The 19,051-nt window shown below is 40.4% G+C and overlaps 1 protein-coding gene across 19 annotated transcripts in view; it reads right to left on the minus strand.

Annotated features, from left to right (window-relative positions):
• Nucleotides 1–19,051, minus strand: part of ESRRG (estrogen related receptor gamma) — a 481,625-nt gene that overhangs the window by 172,502 nt on the left and 290,072 nt on the right. Inside the window, exon 1 of one of the 19 annotated variants that reach the window (XM_082217708.1) lies at nt 7,380–7,495. The exons of 17 other annotated variants lie outside the window; for them this stretch is intronic. The gene's annotated coding sequence lies outside the window, so the exon portion shown is untranslated. Of the gene's footprint in view, nt 1–3,525; nt 3,545–7,379; nt 7,496–19,051 lie in introns of those variants that run through there. One more of the 19 variants, XM_082217710.1, reaches the window with a different exon arrangement.

Here is a 19,051-nt window from a genome sequence, read left to right on the forward strand (position 1 = left end):
ATGGCTTGACCAGGAAGGCACTTGTATGCTTTTAAGAAAGAATCCATCTTTACTCTTAAGGGATCCTAACTATGAACACATTGGTGGACCAGTTTATAAAAGGGTAGGTGAAGTAGATAATACAAAGTACTCCCTTGTTTTATTCTGCAGCGTCAATATATGAGCTATTGGCAATTAATTAAAATGCTTAAAGGTGTCTGACCACGCATCACTTTGATAGGAATTTCCTGATTGACTGCTGCAGGATCCAAATCATATACTTTAGACCCTTGGGAATAGACTTTTTTATTATCTCAGTACTGTTTTTCCAACTAGAGAATTTTATGTTCAAGGTCTTTCTACTAAGGATCTAAAGGCAGCTTTAGTTTTAACTTGAAGATTATTCTATATTTTCTTCCAAAGCTGATAAATGTAATGTGTCTTCTTTGTCTGCCTCTTTTCCCCCAAAAAACTTAAAACAAGAAAACAAAACAAAAACAGCCAGTGGCACAAACAGATTTAGCCAACACAGAGAGTAATGTGTGAACAATGTATAGCTGTGAATTGCCCAAAGGTTCATGTATTTTTAAAAAATATTCAACCAAGATATGGGTGAGATAAAACACCAAGGGAGGAAAAATGCAGTTTGGAAAACAATCAGCAACATGTACACTGTAAATTGAGATGGATGACATTCGAATGCCTAAAAGGAGCTATATTAAACATGACACAAAAAGTTTCAGGGACATGAACAATTAAAACTCAACTAAGCATCATTTAAGGATGTTCCTTTCATTGCCCGACTTCAAAATTTCTAAACTGGTTTTCACTGAAAATGCTCAGTGCGAAGAATGAAAAAAAGAACTTGCTTCCACGAGCAGATTTTGTGTATTATACGCATTTCTAACACGCCCTTCATCTTTCAGTCAAATTAGGATACATTCACAGGCAATGTAAATCATCACATAAAACACCTATTTAAAGCACAATAAATTAAAATAAACCAATAGCCACTTATCCAATAACCTAGTTCAAGACAGCTATTCTAGTTCAGTTTTGCTTTAGTTCCCAGAGACCCAATGCCTGTGCAAAAGGACAAATGGGAAGATGCCATCTTTTGACCATGGAACACCAAGACTTGTTCCCTGGTATCCTAGGGAACCTGGCCCGGCACTTACTTTTGGAACCAAGCTAAAACTTTTCTGTTTTATCAAGAAATACATCAGTACATAGTGGCATCACTATTTGTTCTGAATTGGTGCCAGAACAGGAGAAGCAGAGAAAAGAGATTCATTATACTAACTTCTAGTGTTATTTTGAAGGCCTACTGAAATGCAAAGATAGAGAAGGGGTAGCCCACCAGTTATTGCTCCCAATGACCTGGCCAATAGTCAAGGATTGTGGAAGTTGTAGTTCAATAACATCTGAAGGGACCACATTATACGTTATAAGTAGGGCTGCCTCTGAAGACAGTTCAGAAAATCCAGCTGGTGCAGAATTTGGAAGCCTGGTTGCTCACCGGGACAAGACAGTGTGAGCATATTACACAGATCCTGGCCTGACTGCACAGTCTGTCAATTAGTTTCCAGGTCCAATTTTTGACCTAAAGAGCCTTAAACGGCTCAGGACTGCAATACCTAAAGGGCCACATCTCTCCATATGAATCTACCCAGACCCTGCAATCATAATCTGAGCCCGTTCTTCACGTGCCTCCCCCGTGAGAGGTTTGAGGTACAGCAACAAGTGAACAGGCCTTTTCTGCAGTGGCTCCCCATTTGCGGAATGCTGTCCCTGAAGCGGCTCGCCTGCTGCAATCATTACCTATCCTTAGGTGCCAGGCAAAAATGTTTTTTTTTTTAAACCAAGCATTTGGCTGATTAACATTATATGGCCTTTTAAATATGTATGTGGGAGGGGATTACTGGTTTGTTTTGCTTTTGCTCTTCATTTATTGTCTTTTGTGTTTTCATTTTGTATTTTTATGTTGTGAATCACTCATTCTGTGATCTTCAGATGAAGGGTGGTGTACAAATTTAATTAATTAATTAATTTTAAATAAACAAATGTTGGCTACCCCTGGCCTAAGAGTAAATAGAAAACCATTCATACCATCTGCCAGGGATCTGCACGAGCCATAAGATAACCCAATCTCAAAGCATTTCGGTACCACAAGACCTTGAATATAACAGCTTACAACTAAAGGGACGAGCAAATAGCTGTTTGGAGTGGCAGCACTAATCTCCGGGTGACAAACTACTTCTTTAAACAATGGGGGAAATTTCCTTACGGAATTAGGACAAGCAAGTTTGGAAAAAAACTTTTTTTCAAGGAATAGAAAACTCTGAGGAACATCCAATAACCTTCTCAGAACCAGATGCTGTGGACAGGGAAATTTGTCAACCATATGAAGCTGCCTTATATTGGCCCAGTCCACACATCACATTAAGCCATAGTTAAAAACACATGTTTAATGTGACTGTGTAGCATTCAGAGAAAACACTGGTTATCACTTGTGACTTGTTCAGAGAGAAGCAAACCAGGAGTCTGGGTTTGCATGTGACAACAAGCCAGACTCAGGCTTGTTTCCTGGCAGCGCAGCTGTGGGAAGAGCAAGAGGAAGAACTTGCACACAGCTCGTTCATGTTAAACCATAGTTTGTTTTTCATCTATAGTTTTATGTATGGGTCTTGATCTGCTCTAGAATCCTTATATTCTTACACTGCCTGCTAACAATATACCACAACATATACTACAACAGTAGTACAGGAAAACAGGAATGATTGCATACAAATATATAGTGGTAAATTCAGGACAGAGGACCATTGACTATACGAGTAAATAAATTCACCGATAAAGAAATAAATTCCATTATATCCATATGCTGTTACTGTACAGTTTTAGCAAAACAATTTGTGTATTATAACTTTGCATTCACAAATATATGTCAACAATACTTGCTTCCTAGTGTCAATAAAAAACCCATATAAAATAAATATAAAGGATTCCCATTTGTCTTGCCTTCTAAAAATTCACTATTTAAATTCCTAGATAGTTAAATAAATAGATATATTTGTTCTTAAGACTATTCTATGTGTAGACTAATGTTTTATCATAAGAATCACACACACACACACAACCTTTTCATCTTTTGGGATTTTAGCAAGCATGCTGACAAAGTCTAAGAAAAACATAAAACCTTTGGCTTTTCACAGTTACATATTACTGTGTGTAATTCAAAGCTATTTATGCTATTGGCCTGTGTGCTAGAGCTTTGCCTTTGGATTCACAGAGCAAAGGTCAGGAAGGAATTGGCATAAATGGATTTCACTTCTGTGTCTGTATGAATAAAGCAAGTGAATTCACATGATAAGCATCTTCATAGAATCTCAAGATGTCTGTTTATTTCTAAATGAACAAGCCAATAAATATATTTTTCTTTTTTAAAAAATAAAAATAAATAGAATAACATGGTTTATATTTTCTCTGACTCTTTACCACCTATGATAGTTACTACAGCTAAATGCTTACAATTTCGAACATACCCACCTCAATGAAATGTTTAATATATGCAGTAGTCATCACTCAGGCACAGTGTTTCATTATGTTCACTGAGTATTTGCTTCAAAAAGGGTACAAGGTTAGGCCAGCAAATGTATTTATATTCTATGTGTACACAAAAATCAGCTGACATCTAATGTGGCTATTTTAATGCTAGAGGGATTGTACTACATTATTTCTTGGCATATCCAAAATATTCTCTCCAGCCAACTGGATTCTATCAGGAGGTTTTTTTGTGTAGAGAAAACAAAATCAGGATTAGATAGTGCATCTGAGACATTAACTAGGTTGGCATACAGTTGCCAAATCCAGTAAATTGCCTGTAAATCTCATTGATTTCAGTTTAAGAATCAAATACTCTAGCTGAATGTTTCTAGAACTTTTAAGAGGAAACAAAAAGAATGTCCCTAAATTGTCAGAAATTGAGACCAGAGTAAAGTTTTATAGTATATTTGGGAAGTAGGGAGAAAACCACAGGGAACTAAGTGCTACTCAGAATTGACCTTTTTGCAATTAATAGAGCTAACTTAGCCATGTTTATGAATTTTAGTGGGTCTACTCTGAATACCATTCATTTTTTTTCAGAGGGGTTAGGCAGCTCAGGTGATTAAGCAGCTCAATCTTCCACCATTCCAGACTACTCTGTTAAAAAAAAAGAGGACACAATTATCCACAAAAAACAACTGAAATAAATTGGTAGTGTTCTAGAGAGTTCCAGTGCACTTCAACACTGCCTGTTCAGGAGAACTTCCTAGTTTCCATATGGAAGATGAACAGTTTACATTTTATTTCCCACATATACCCAAGAAATTCAGATAATAGAAGGTAACTCTTCTAACATCCCTCCCCCCAGTTTGGAGACTTCCTAACTGAGGGCTATACCATCAAGGTCAAAAATGGGCCATAAATACGGTTTCCCTCTTATTCCAGTGCCTGGCTGTATCAAACATGCCGTCAAACCTAAAATGAGATATCTTCTAAAACATCTGTCACAGGAAAACAAATAAATGATAGTCAGATGATGATGTGTGATTGGTTGACTCTGCATTACAGAGGGACTGCTAGTCTAAAGGTTTTTATTAAATATGAAAGCTTAAGATTTATGTTATAGGTGATAAGGCCAAGAATGCTGTAAAAGTGAAAAAAATATGGCAACAGTATGCAGTACATCACTGGCAAGATAATTATTTATATAAAAAGTTGGCATTCTTAGACTTCCAATACATAGCGGATGAAATTCATATATTCAAAGGAGACATAATAATAACCTGTCGCCTGGTGGTGATGGATATGTTTTTAATCCAAATGGCCACAATCTTCAGTCTACCTGTCACAAAGGGACAGGAAAAATTGGAATTTTCCTTTCATAATTCTTAAAGTTGAAAGAGAAAAACCTAGAAGCATGATAAGTGGCTCATTCCAGTGGACAGATGGACAGGCAATACTATAAAATGAGCACCACAGGGCCACTGCTAATGCTGTTTTCCCTCGTTACACTCTCAAACCCTATGACAGGAATAGCATCCCTTGCAATGAGCATCCCTGTTTTGTTAAAACAAAATCCCCAAATAGACACTATTAAACAAAATGCATTTAAAGTATCTGAATACTGAAGTGAAAATCAGCCTACAGATATAAGCAGGGAACTACTTCAGGTATTACTAGGAATGTTTGCCTATGATGGTCTCCTTTGAGGCTCCCATTTCTAACATCTATGTTACCAGAATGGCCTGTAGTTACGTAGTTAATTTAAACAAATTCACTCAATCAGTCTGCACTAAAAATAAAATAAATGTATCATTCAAATCCAATTGGGGGGGGGGAAGGTAGGAGTAATTTCATACAGGCTCTTTCATCTGCTTTCCCTCCACTGAAGCTAAAGTTCACGCCACAGTTTCCTGGCTGCTTTGGGGTGATAAAGGTTTAATAAGTTGAGATACCTATGGCTCATTTGCCTGCACCTGCAGTTCTTTCACTCATTCCTTTGCATGAGCTGCAGTTAAACCAAGAAACCTCAAATTAACCAGTTTCCAATGTCACCTGAACCAGGAAACTATGGTTAGCAGCTTTGGAATAGGTTAGGATACAAAATCATGGTTTGATGTTTCCCCAATTTAGCAAATATATGATCATCTGTAATGGGCTTATCATTTAAATGATTTTCTCTCTAAAATTCAGATTAACTTGGCAAGAATTGTGGGCAGACTCTTTAAGAAACAAAACATTCCTTTCTCCAATTTGTATTATTGCAATTTCATTATATGTTCAGCAAATTTACAGTAGCAACCCTGATGAATTAATCATTTCTAATATGTCGGATCATATAAATAAAATATCAGCTCATGTAGAAAAATCAGTTGATCTACCCTTTTTTCAGGAAACTTGCTTGAAACAGATAAAGTGGTATTTTTCTGAAGTGTCACCATTGCATTCTCCATTGCTCTTCTGAAGATGCCATTTTTCAAGCATTCCGAAAGCATGTGGAGTATTTTAGTTACTGCACTGGCTGTATGTGTATTTGGAAAAGTCTACTGGAGGATCATGCCTCACGGAGACCCTAACATCTCTACATGCTAGTAGGAACTTTAAGTTTCAATTTCTCAACCTGAACTTTGTAGTTTTCAAAATCCAAATAGAGAGACTAATCAGAAGTAAAATTGTCATTGCTTATGGATATCTGTGGACGCGGGTGGCGCTGTGGGCTAAAGCCTCAGCGCCTAGGGCTTGCCGATCGAGAGGTCGGCGGTTCGAATCCCCGCGGCGGGGTGCGCTCCCGCTGCTCGGTCCCAGCGCCTGCCCACCTAGCAGTTCGAAAGCACCCCCGGGGGCAAGTAGATAAATAGGTACCGCTTACCAGCGGGAAGGTAAACGGCGTTCCGTGTGCGGCTCTGGCTCGCCAGAGCAGCGTTGTCACGCTGGCCACGTGACCCGGAAGTGTCTCCGGACAGCGCTGGCCCCCGGCCAATAGATGTGAGATGGGCGCACAAACCCCAGAGTCTGTCAAGACTGGCCCGTTCGGGCAGGGGTACCTTTACCTTTACCTATGGATATCTGTAGTTTCTCAAGTTCCCAGGATTCACCTTGTAATAGCACATTTTAACTGGACTCAAATATGGACAAAGTACATTTCCCTCATACAGCTCACTAATTTTTGAAAAGGGAATTAGGCAATTACAAAAAGTAAGAGACTGGCAGCAATAGAGATGCAATATGTAAGAGGAAAATGCAGGTCCTATGCAAGGCTTCCCAAACCAATTTTTAATATGACTCATTTGTCCTGCTGAAGCTCAGGAACAAGTGTGTCATTTGAGGTAATACAATCATTGGGTCTCCCTTAAAAATTAACTTCGCCCATATCCCACTCTCTCCACATGAATTTTCATTCAAAGACAGCTAACACTAAGCAGCAAAGGCAAGAACAGAAAGCCAAGTGGTATCTTTATTAAACCAACCTGTCCTTCCTTTCCCAGTTTTAGTTATTTGCATATTGTGGTACGGGGGGGGGGGAGGGCGGACGGCCATAATATGCAACACAATATGTTGCTGAACTCCCATCAGGCAGCCAGCATGACTAATGGTCAGAGAGGATGGGAAGCTGTAGTTCAACAACTGTAGGACTTCAGGCTCCTTGTCTCTGTTTGTAGACACACATATAAATTAGTTTCTTGGTGAAATTGCCATATTCTTGAATTAACTGAAATCTGAGCTAGAGTAATGTGCTTCAAAGAAACTCTATTGCAGAAAGCTTTCTTTCCAAAAGGAGTATTTGACAACAATAGATACAACTCACACATCTTAGGACATACTACTCTATAGAAAGTCAACCGTAACAATCTTCTTACCAAAATATGTTGAGGCATCTGCCAAATTGAAATCCAGACTAGACATCTGGACAGCTTTCTTTACTTATCCTCCTTTCTCTCTCCAAATACTAACAAATTGGGGTGGGTGGGGAAAACGCTTGCCATTTGTAACCTGCTGTGGAATGGAGATAATGGAGCACTCGGCATAATGTTATTAAGTAGTGACATGGATGCTATTTACCCATATAATTAATAAATAATGCCATAAATAGTCACATTAATGTGATCAGACATCAAAATTAAAAGCTAGCTTTTAATACAAGTCCAACTGGCTGCATTAGCTTATAAATTGTTTCTAGATGGAAGCCTGAGTAAAAACGTCATTCACAGTTCTAGCATACACGCAGCTGGTAATAATCTTATTGGTTAGAATGCGTAGAATGAATAGTGATTAATTTCTGAGGGAAAAATTACAATCCTGTTTCAGAAGGCCCTATAATTCCTGCTTAGTTCACAACTTTTTAACAATAAGTATGCTTGAGTGAATTTGGCTTGATTTCATCCCACTTGTTTCTTCCATCCATATCTCTGGCATCAGGACACTGAGAAGCTTGGGTTTGTAAGTTCATTGGGGCAGGGACCTTTCTTAAAATTCTTGTGCAATAAAGCACCTGGTACACTAATGGTGCTGGACAAATCATGCAAGCTGGGAATAAGGGATAATTTTGGCACACACATGGAGGGTACTTGAAACTGCCTGTACATGACTGCTCCTCTACACCAGTGTTTCCCAACCTTTTTTGGGCAAAGGCACACTTGTTTCATGAAAAAAATCTCGAGGCACACCACCATTACAGCCCCGTGACGTCAGCGCGCAGCGTCACGCCGGGAGGGACATGAATTGCTAGCAAATTACATAATCACCTCCTTGAGGGCTGGCTCATCTTCTCCGAAGGCAGAACCCCATTAATTAACAGCACAGACTCACACCATAGCCAAGACGAGGGGGGAAAACCTCAGTCATGCACAGTCATGCACATGTGGGGGCTAAATGAGGACGAAGACCGGGCAGAGAGCAGGGTTCAAATCACCCCACCTGGCCAGGACAATCCCTGGGTGCTCCCTTGGGCCACTCGCCTGACCCACCTCGCAGGGCTGTTGTTGCGAGGATAACACGGGGAGAACCATGCGTGCCCCCGGGAGCTCCTTGGAGGAGAAAGCGGGCGATGAATGCAATGCACGAAATATATGAGAGGCGACCAGGTTTTGCAGGTGAGGGGCCCCCGCCAGCCTCCGCTTCCAACACCCGGCGCAACGACGCCGAAGTTTCCCCCCGGGCTCGGCTCGGGGAGCAGCGCTGCTCCCCCCCCGGCTCCCCTTTGCCCTCCCGGCTCTCTCTGCCGCCCACTGGGGACCCCTCTCACCTGCCAAGTCCGGAGCGCTGGTGGAAGTTGCATGCATGCATGCAGGGCGCCGCGTTGCCATTGCATTGCACTGCACTCCATGCAACGCCTGCACGCATGCATTGCCTTGCACGCCCGTCAAGGGGTCTCCCCGCGGTCCGATGCGTCCCCTCCGGCGCGGATGCAGCATTGCAAAAATTAAAAAACCCCGACGCAGCCCTACCTGGGGGGCAGCCTCCACCTCCGCCGCTCCGCCTCCGCGGGGATCCCCGGGCTCCATCCTGCCGCCCGATCTCCGCGGGGGCGCAGGCAGGCTGTACGGAAGAGCCCCTGCCCGCCCGGCCGCCGCCGCCGCGCTCATTCCATGGCCGGGAGAAGAGCGCTTGAAACAAAACGCCCGGGCCGCCAGGCCACGCTGGGAAACGTAGTTTGCGCACCCCGCGCGGGCGCGGAGCCCAAGGGCGAGGGGACTACGGATCCCGGCAGCCCCCGCGCCGGGGACGGAGGGGGAGAGGCCGGGTGCAGGGATGGAGGGACGGGTGGGCGAGCGAGTGAGTAAGTGGCAGCTGCCAAGCCTTGGCCGAGAGCCAGGAAGGGCCTCCCCGGAGGAGGAGGAGGAGGGAGGCGCAGAGAGGGAGGGAGGGAGGGAACCCCAGGGGTCATCTAGTGACGGCGCTCCAATCGAAAATTTGACTTTTTTTAAAAAAAAATCTTTCGAATTTTTTAATTTTTCCCGCGGCACACCAGGCAACATCTCGCGGCACACTAGTGTGCCGCGGAACAGTGGTTGGGAAACACTGCTCTACACAGCAAGCCTTTGTGTGCGCACTGGCACAGCATGAAGATTGGCCCCGCCACACGGTTTGTCTCCATGCCACCTAAAGGGGCTTCCAGAAATGTCTGGCAGTCACATGAAAGCAAACTATACAGTGGGGACAAACATGAATGGTGACTGAGCTAGCTCATAGAAAACACCTCCCTGAGCTGAACTGCTATCATATGGAAACAGTATCAAATAGTCTCTGTGAGGCAGTTATATAGTGAGAATTAGTTAAATATAATTTATTTCAAAAGAGCTTGCTTCCTGTTAAGTGTCTTGCAGTCTCAGAACCTCTGTTGCAAAGTGTCTAAAACAGCATTGTTAAACTGATTTACATTTTTGGCCCCTTCATTTGAAATGCATTTAACTTCTAAACTTCAGACGCCTTTGGGATGAAGCAAGGGTTTGCCCTACCATGTCAAGCACAGTTCTGCACCACATACTGAATTTGAAAGGTACTGCTAGGCAGCTCTACAGTGACACCAATGCCAATCCCTGGTGATGACACTCAAGACACAGGTGTCCTCGTTAGCACATAGGAGCCACATAATTGAGCCTTAAGAAGCTCAAAATAATTGTATAGAATAGTAAAAGCCTCGGAATTTAACAAATTGCTAAAAGGCTTTAAAGGTCAAGTTAAAGGGACCCCTGACCATTAGGTCCAGTCATGGCCGACTCTGGGGTTGTGGCGCTCATCTCGCTTTATTGGCCGAGGGACCCGGCGTACAGCTTCCGGGTCATGTGGCCAGCATGACTAAGCCGCTTCTGGCGAACCGGAGCTGCACACGGAAACGCCATTTACCTTCCCACCAGAGTGGTACCTATTTATCTACTTGCACTTTGACGTGCTTTCGAACTGCTAGGTGGGCAGGATCTGGGACCGAGCAACAGGAGCTCACACCATCACTGTACATCAATTCAGTGCAGTGTAGGGGGAAAAAACATGTGTGGCTTTTGTGATATAAACCCAATGGCAGGTATTCATATGTTTTACTGATAAAACTGGTTTAAAAGGTGCCCAGCACAGAATGTAAACAATATAGAATCTTAATTTGGAATAATGCAAGTGGATTATTGGTTTATTCCACATGCCAATAGAATGATCTAGTACCATAAATATTCTACAGCAAGTATATGATGCCGTTCTAATAGTGGTTATTGGCTTTTAAAAGACATTAAAATAGTTTTGCATGAGAATTGAATTGAATAGGTTTGACAGGGACTAACCTTAAAGAATCCAATCCACTCAAATCCCCTTGAAGGCTGCAGCCGAATTTCATGCAAATATTAGAGAAGCAGTTAGGCACCTCAGATAGCAAGATGCTGAGTCCCTTTCTTTCCTAGATTCAAAACTAGGCAAAACAATGATACCTACTGCTAGACCTTTTTAAAGATACATCTTATGAAAGTTCTGATTTCATGCTAAAAGTAAAATAAAATTAGACTAGGCTGGAGACTGCTGAGGAATTGAAAATACTTCCATCTCACAGAAATTTGACACCTGGGCTCTCTTCATTTTCTGTGTCATAAAAATTGCATTACGTATAGTCAAAGTTTGTATGTATTAAAAAATTGAAGAGTTGTGTTTTAAAAAGCATTCCAGATAAAACTAACATGCCAAATATACACAATTGATATTTATAAGGGGTGTTTTTAAGGGGGAGGGCAAAAAGCATTCGTAATAAAGGTGACCTTAAGTCATCCAAGATTTCTTTCTGAATTCTAAAAGCAGACAAAAATATATTGACTTTACCTATTTTGCTAAATAGTGTGCTTCACTTTCCCCTTGTCTGCGTAAGTAGTCTCTATTACATATATGTACATACATCCAAACCATATCCAGATGGAAGGTATGTTTTACCATTAAAAATCAATTTTGTACCTGGATTTATTTATTTTAATGTAAAGCACTTGTAAATCTATTAATAGAAAACTGTCTAAAAATGGGAAGGGCAGAAATAAAACATTTTAAACTACCATGGACAAGCAGAAAAAATATACTCCTTTCCAAATGAATGTTACAATATACGTAGTCATGATTGTCTGAAAGCAGCACATGTTGTACAAAGCTCCCAAGACGTTCTAGCACTTATAAACTCTTGGTTAACAAAGGGCGCCAAAAGCTCTTAAAAAGGGAAATATTTTATTTCTGCTAAATTAATGCTTCTAAGCATTAGATTTCATCAGCTCCACTTAGGCTAAAAGTCCCAAAAGGTTCTCCTCCCGAAAACAGGCTATATTTTATGGGCAAACCAGGCTATCTAAATCTAGATAAAACTCATTGGCTTTGTAATCATCTATACATCTAAATCTATATGCAAATCAAATGCTCTCATGCATTAACGCATTCCAAAGCACCGAGTGAGAGAGGCTCACAGCCTCTCCTACGCCATCCATAGCCCTCAACTCCCCACCTTCTATTTCCCTTTCTTTATTTACACTAGAGGTACCTAAATAATTCACACTGCCTCCTTTTCAGGCTGAACATTCTTCTGTTGAAGCTTGCAATGAGCAATTGCAGGAACCAGATGGACACATGAATGCAGCAGGTGGGACAGATGGCAGACCGCCCTGTCTGACGCTGGCTGCCTCGGCTTGCACTGCTTTTTCCTTCCAGGTACATTATCATCAGTGTAGCAGAAAGTGCTATGCAAGAAAGGGGGAAGGGGAGGAGGAAGAGAATCTTTGTACAAAACTATAGGAATGAGTTAAATAAATAGCCAGCTGCTCACTTGCATTTTCTAACCAAATGCAGTTTCTTTAAAAAATAATAATAATAATAATCATGGGATGTATCAATCTTCTCAAAGAAGCCCTCGTCCACCCTATATATATATATTTTACTGGCACATGGCTTAGAAACAGGTGTGATATAGGAGGTGATAAATAAGCCATTCCTAGAGCACGAATATTCACTGAAATATATGATGCACAAACAAAGCTGCTTCTTACTGTGGTTTCCAACTCCATTTTACCATTCGCAAACCATTATGCATTTGGTGATGTCAGCTGATTTCTTAAAGAACTGTTCTGAGTTTCTGCCTGAAGCCATATTCCTTGTTACATGCAACCCCTAAATCCCCACTAAAGACAAGGACAGTTTTAGGTGTACTGAATTTAGCCTAACTTCCAGCTTTGAGATACATACTATGGAAATCTTATTACAGTACAAATTTGGAATCTTAAAATTACTGGAACCAATGGATACAGCAATTCAGTACATACAAAGTATTTTCTTCATATAATGGGAAATGAACAATACGGGCATTTTTTGGGGCACAGGTGACAGAAAATTCAAACTAATTTTATATTCGTTTTCCTTCTACTTTTCTTTCTTGCACATTCCTACACTTCAATGGTACAATCTATTTGTCCAGTCCCCAGGAGTTTATACACTTTGTGTCCTCTGAAGTGCACCATTCTTACACCAATGCAGACACTAGTTACCTTGTGTCATTAACGACACTTTCTGTATAGCAGGTTTTTAAAGTTTGGTCACTATCCCATAATTATGATGCAGTAACTTATCTCATAGGGACGCGGGTGGCGTCGTGGGTTAAACCACAGAGCCTAGGACTTGCTGATCAGAATGTCGGCGGTTCAAATCTCCGTGACGGGGTGAGCTCCCGTTTCTCAGTCCCTGCTCCTGCCAACCTAGCAGTTCGAAAACACGTCAAAGTGCAAGTAAATAGGTACTGCTCTGGCGGGAAGGTAAACGGTGTTTCCATGTGCTGCTCTGGTTCACGAGAAGTGGCTTAGTCATGCTGGCCACATGACCCGGAAGCTGTACACCGGCTCCCTCGGCCAATAAAGCTAGATGAGCGCCGCAACCCCAGAGTTGGTCACAACTGGACCTAATGGTCAGGGGTCCCTTTACCCTTTACCTTTATCTCATGCTCTAAGCTCACTAAATAAATACTAATTCTAGTTGGTCAGAACAGCAGAATAAGTGTTTGCTATAATTTGTAAGAAATATTGCAAGGCTGTGCAACTTACAGATTTAAAGAACCATTTTGGAGTGCATAAAACAGGAATTTGACAGGGTTTGTCTATATTAATAATTATCTAAATTGATAATGATCTGATCTAAATTGACAACAGCACTTGGAGAAAATGTGTACTCAAATGTTTTGCAAAAAAGAAGGAGAAAGCTGTGAGGATGGGAAGAGAAGGAAAAATCACTGAAATCCTATTTAACACTCTTGATATATTTCTGACCTGGCACACAGAAAGTTCTATTTAAGATCTCGCGAGACAGTCTGCTCTCCTAGGATTTCCAGACCGATTTTGAGGCCAGAGAGGTTAAGAAGTTTGGATAAGCTTCAGATAAGCATGCAAACTTTTATACCCTTAGGAGCACTGGTCAAGGCCCTGAAGCTTTAAGGCCCTGTTCACTTTTAATGTCAAGGCAAAAAAAGAAAGAAAGAGTTCAAGAATGATTTCATCAGCTATAACCAGTGATGATATCAGGTACCAATTACCTTTAAAATAAAACATAGGAAAGTAAAATATTTATTTGGTTAACCCAAGTTACCAATGCAATATACAGACTTTCAAGTTACACACAACTCTTCCTAAAATAAGATGTTCAGTGTGCACATTTGTATGTGCCTGCACATACACTTTTAGAGAATTGATATGGGGTCAATTTCTGTCAACAATTTTCTCCAACCCAATATGGTAATATAGGATATTTTTACAGACTATGGGATTATACTTGTTGCCCTGAGCTACTTCAGAAGGAAGGGCAGGATGTTATAAAAATAGTAACACAAATATATATTAGGGGATATCTACTTGTGATAGCAGGAGATCCTATGGTTAGAAAATCCAAATAGCAGTCATAGTGGTTGATATTCAGACTAAGTACCTGGGAATCAGAAGGGTGTGCATAAACCCATGTCATAGTCTCCAAGGTGGTACCTCGGTTTACGAACTTAATCCATTCCAGAAGTCCGTTCTTAAACGAAAACCATTCTTAAACCAAGGCGCGCTTTGCCTAATGAGGTCTCCCGCCACCAGTGCCCTTCCACCATTTGGATTCCGTTCTTAGACTGAGGTAAAGTTCTCAAACCAAGACACTATTTCCGGTTTTGCGGAGTTTGTAAACCAAATGGTTCTTAAATCGTACTCTTCTTAAACCGAGGTATGTCGCTCAGGGGAGAAAACTTACAGATACTATTTATATACTGTATCCAAATAAGTTCCAGGTTGCTTGCATATATACAGTACTCACTGGGATGTTTTAGGCTGTCTTTCCATATGGTAACTTCTTTCCCATGCTCCCCACCAAAGGGACATTAATGAAAATAAATGAACTTTACAGTACAACATCCAATATTCAGTGCAAAGGACTGTGGCTACAAACAAACTATATACTCTATTTATTATCATCTAAGTAGTACTATTACCTAACCACATTACAGCTTAATAATCAAATAAAACCTATGCAAACATGTATTTTATTTGGTGGGGAGGGGGGATATCTTTTAAAGTAAGTGGGTCTTGGTTCCATATTTTAACCCCAGTCCAGAAATGCAGATGTGCTCATGGCACCCAAAATGGAGGAGTAAGTCGATTTATATGTGCTATCACCTCCTTCCTCCAATTTGAATAGAGAAACAATTTGAGGCACGGGAAGACTTTCAGTGCATTAACCAGTAAAGAGCACGGGTTTAGGTGAGGCAATGTGATTAAAAGCAACCATTTTTAGCAGAATGCTTTAGCTTACAGAAAATATTATTGCCATTACTATTTCACAAGCATTTAAGATATGTGTTTGTATAATATACCTTCTGAATAATTTCAAGCCTTCATGGGGCTCGAAATATAAGAATAAGAATATATAAGAATATATATAAGAATATATAAGAATAAGAAGTTGTCCTCTTCTCCCAAATTCTAGTTATTTAAGGGATTTATATCATTCCCTTCAACAACATTCCCAGTGGGGCTTTCAAAATTTCCGTTGTGCCTGTGTGGTGTTCACTTTTTCAAGGGAATAGGGACACAATCATGCACACATTTATACAGGTCACTGTGCTTCTGGGATATCACTTTGTGACAGAAGAACGGTATCAATGAACCTTTGGTTTAAGTGTTCTATGAAATGTATAAGTTTTTTCTCCAAAATCATAAATGCACTTCAGAAATGTGACTACTTTAACATAGCATATGCTCTGATAAATTGTACTTGATTTTTAATCTAATTCTGCCACATGTGTACTGCGCAATCCTATACATGCTTACTCAAAAGTATAAATCCACTGAATTCAATGTGATTTACTGGCAAGTGGATTCAGGATTGAAGACTTAACAGCACCTTTATATCAGAAATTATTATCGCTTCAAATAAATCTGTTTAACCATAATTATGTTCAGAAGCATGCCCATTCATGTTTGTGCATGCATGCACACAGGGGGAAACAGGACAACATAGTATCTGAAAAATAATTATTATGCCCCAATGCCATTTTCAAAAAGGCAGCAGAAAATGTTTCTGCTTGGTGGGAAAAGAGCTGTACTTTTAAATTAGCTATATTGAATCTAGATACCATAATTCACCAAAGTGCACAGCTGCTACAATTGGGGTCAGAATTTCAAAGACGCTGAAACGCAGCATCCCCTACTTTTCTCAATGGGAGCTGCAGGGTGCACAGCAATTTTGAAAACCTAGCCGCTTTGTTACCAAGCACCTACACAAGATAGCTGGGCACTTTCCAAAATCTCTCAATATACTCAGGTGCTCAAATGAATACTGTGCCATGTGTGTGTGTGGTTTCTCTGAGGTTGTCAAGAAAAGTGAGCCAGCTTAGACATTCATGTGCTGAGAGGAAATTACATAGTCTATTTATTAATACTCTCTCACCTTAAATACACATTTTACTAAGAGACTAAATTGCTCAGGTTGGATAAGATAGCAATTTATTACTGGGGAGCAATGAAGCCAACCCAGAAATTGTCACATTGATATTCTAGATAACAACAAGGGCAAAAATGTAGACCCCCTTATTCATCTGCAATGCAACCGAGGGTAAGGGAAGAGTGGAAGCTGGTAACCCTTAGCACAACTATACAACTACTAAGATCCACTTTTATTCAATTCCCATACCAAGTCCTGTCTTTTTGTTTAAGATAATACTTCTAAAGCTGTGTCCTGATGCATAAAATATAGACACTAAAATAACTAAACAAAATCAGCACCAGATTTCTTTTTCAAAGCCTATTTATAACATTAGGATATTAAAACTATCAAAGTCATACATAAGAGACTGCATTCCTATCTATCTCCATTTCCTACGTTACGTGTCCAGTCTGAAGACTGTAGTTTTGCTACTTTTAAGTTTTCGTTTTAGTTTATACTGGTGCTGGAAGTAAAGAATGTAGCTTCTATACCCTTCACATTCCATTTCAGGTCCCTGGTTCTTTTGAGTCCCATGGCTCAAGCTGTCTTGCCCCTAACAATACCATTTCTGCTCTCCCACCCTACCCTCAAACTTCGGCAAGACGGGAGTGACACCAGAGTTCCTTTGAACGCAAGAACATACAGTGGTACTTCGGGTTACATACGCTTCAGGTTACATACGCTTCAGGTTACAGACTCCGCTAACCCAGAAATAGTAACCCTATTCTTAACCTAGTTCTTAACCTATCAGGTTAAGAACTTTGCTTCAGGATGAGAACAGAAATTGTACGCCGGCGGCGCGGCAGCAGCAAGAGACCCCATTAGCTAAAGTGGTGCTTCAGGTTAAGAACAGTTTCAGGTTAAGTACGAACCTACGGAACGAATTAAATACTTAACCTGAGGTACCACTGTACTTATAAATTCATGAACTTTCTTCCAGACAAGAAAGAAAGAAATTTTATTATTTTTGAAAATAATAGAGGAATAACAAAAATGCATTGTTACTTATTTTTGAAGTGCTGAAAGAATATCCTTGGGTGCACATAAAACAAAATGCCAAATAAATCTAGACTATTCCAGGGAAAACATACATAAAGGTAGAGGAGCAGAATATGAGAAGCAGCTGAACAGGACCATTGACATCGCCCACTGGACAGTGTTTAGTAAATAGAGTGTGCATGGTGACCGTGTGTTTCTATTTGACTGTCCTTGTAAAAGCAAGGCAGGGCTTTCTGTTTTTAGTGCACACTTTGGTTCAGTGTTAATCCTGTTTTATGTTGTTCACACCTGCTACCGACTAGTAGCCTGCCACAAGTTTATGGCTTGTGCTGCTTTAAGTGAATCTCGGCTAACCCCACCTAGACCATCAACAAAAGTTGCCCTACTGAACCCAAAACAAAAGCTGATCTGAGTTTTAAAAGCTTTCTAAAATCACCATGATTCACATTCAGGTACTTTTCCTATAGTGTGTAGGGACTTGCACAATTTTTTCAGCAAAACGAAATAACTTTTAAAACTTTTTTAAAAAATATATATTTGCTACTATTATATACTATTATACATTTGGCATACATTCCATTCTGCCTAAGGAAAAATACGTATCTTCTCCCATGTTGTAAAGGCCACATACATACTGACCTGCGACAAGAAGAACATTACTACCAGATGTAAACTTAGTAAATTTTGTAAGGACATTTGCATACAACTCAACCGGATGAGTTCTGATTTTGCTTGCGGTGGTTTGAATAAAGAATGAAGAATGGCACTGAAAGTGCAAACCCCATATAAATATGCAGTGTTATAAATATGCAAACCCCACATAAAAATTGGAATCGTTTCCAGTGCCAATTAGAACACTGACATTTAAAGTGTAAGAAGGAGAGAGTGTGATATGTGTGCCCACACGCGCAATCAAGAGACCATTCTTCTCAGCTAGCCCTATAAGTTTCTGGAACATGCAAACACAGACACAGAGAGAACTAAAAGTATTCTTACCTCCCATCTTCAGCATGATCCATTGAAAACAGATCTACAGGCCAAAATTTTATATAGCTTTATAAGCTTAAACACTTAATAGTGCAGGCCCATGGAAGTCTTATTTTTTTCAGTTGGTCCTCCCTAATAAATGTGCCTAAGGTTGCAAGCTAAATCAATACCACAGGAAAACATAATTTCCCTGTCAAGCATCAGCCCATTCCACTAAAAAGTGTAACATTACATCTCCTTTCCCCCGCTTTATATTAGCATTACATCTCTAAACAATATATTTTATATACTGGGTAGATACCAACTTTAGCATACCAGTTTGTTTCTCAGCACTCTCTCACTCTTTCTCATGACAGCCTTTATGCCTGTTATTTGTGCTCACTACAATGCAACACCTTGGTAGCTACTACAGATGTTCCACCTTGCCCATTTACTCTCTGCTAATGAGGCCCGGTCAAATTATCTGACCCTAATATCTGCCCAGCACATGTTAAGAGCACTGTCCTGAGACCGAAGAATAAGTGCACAGGAAGAGCCTATTGAGCCCTGCATCTATGCTTTGCCACAAATCATAGGAAGTTACAAAAGTCGCTTTTAC

Source organism: Podarcis vaucheri (genome assembly GCF_965113315.1).
Source record: "Podarcis vaucheri genome assembly, chromosome: 3".
Taxonomy (NCBI): Eukaryota; Metazoa; Chordata; class Lepidosauria; order Squamata; family Lacertidae; genus Podarcis; species Podarcis vaucheri.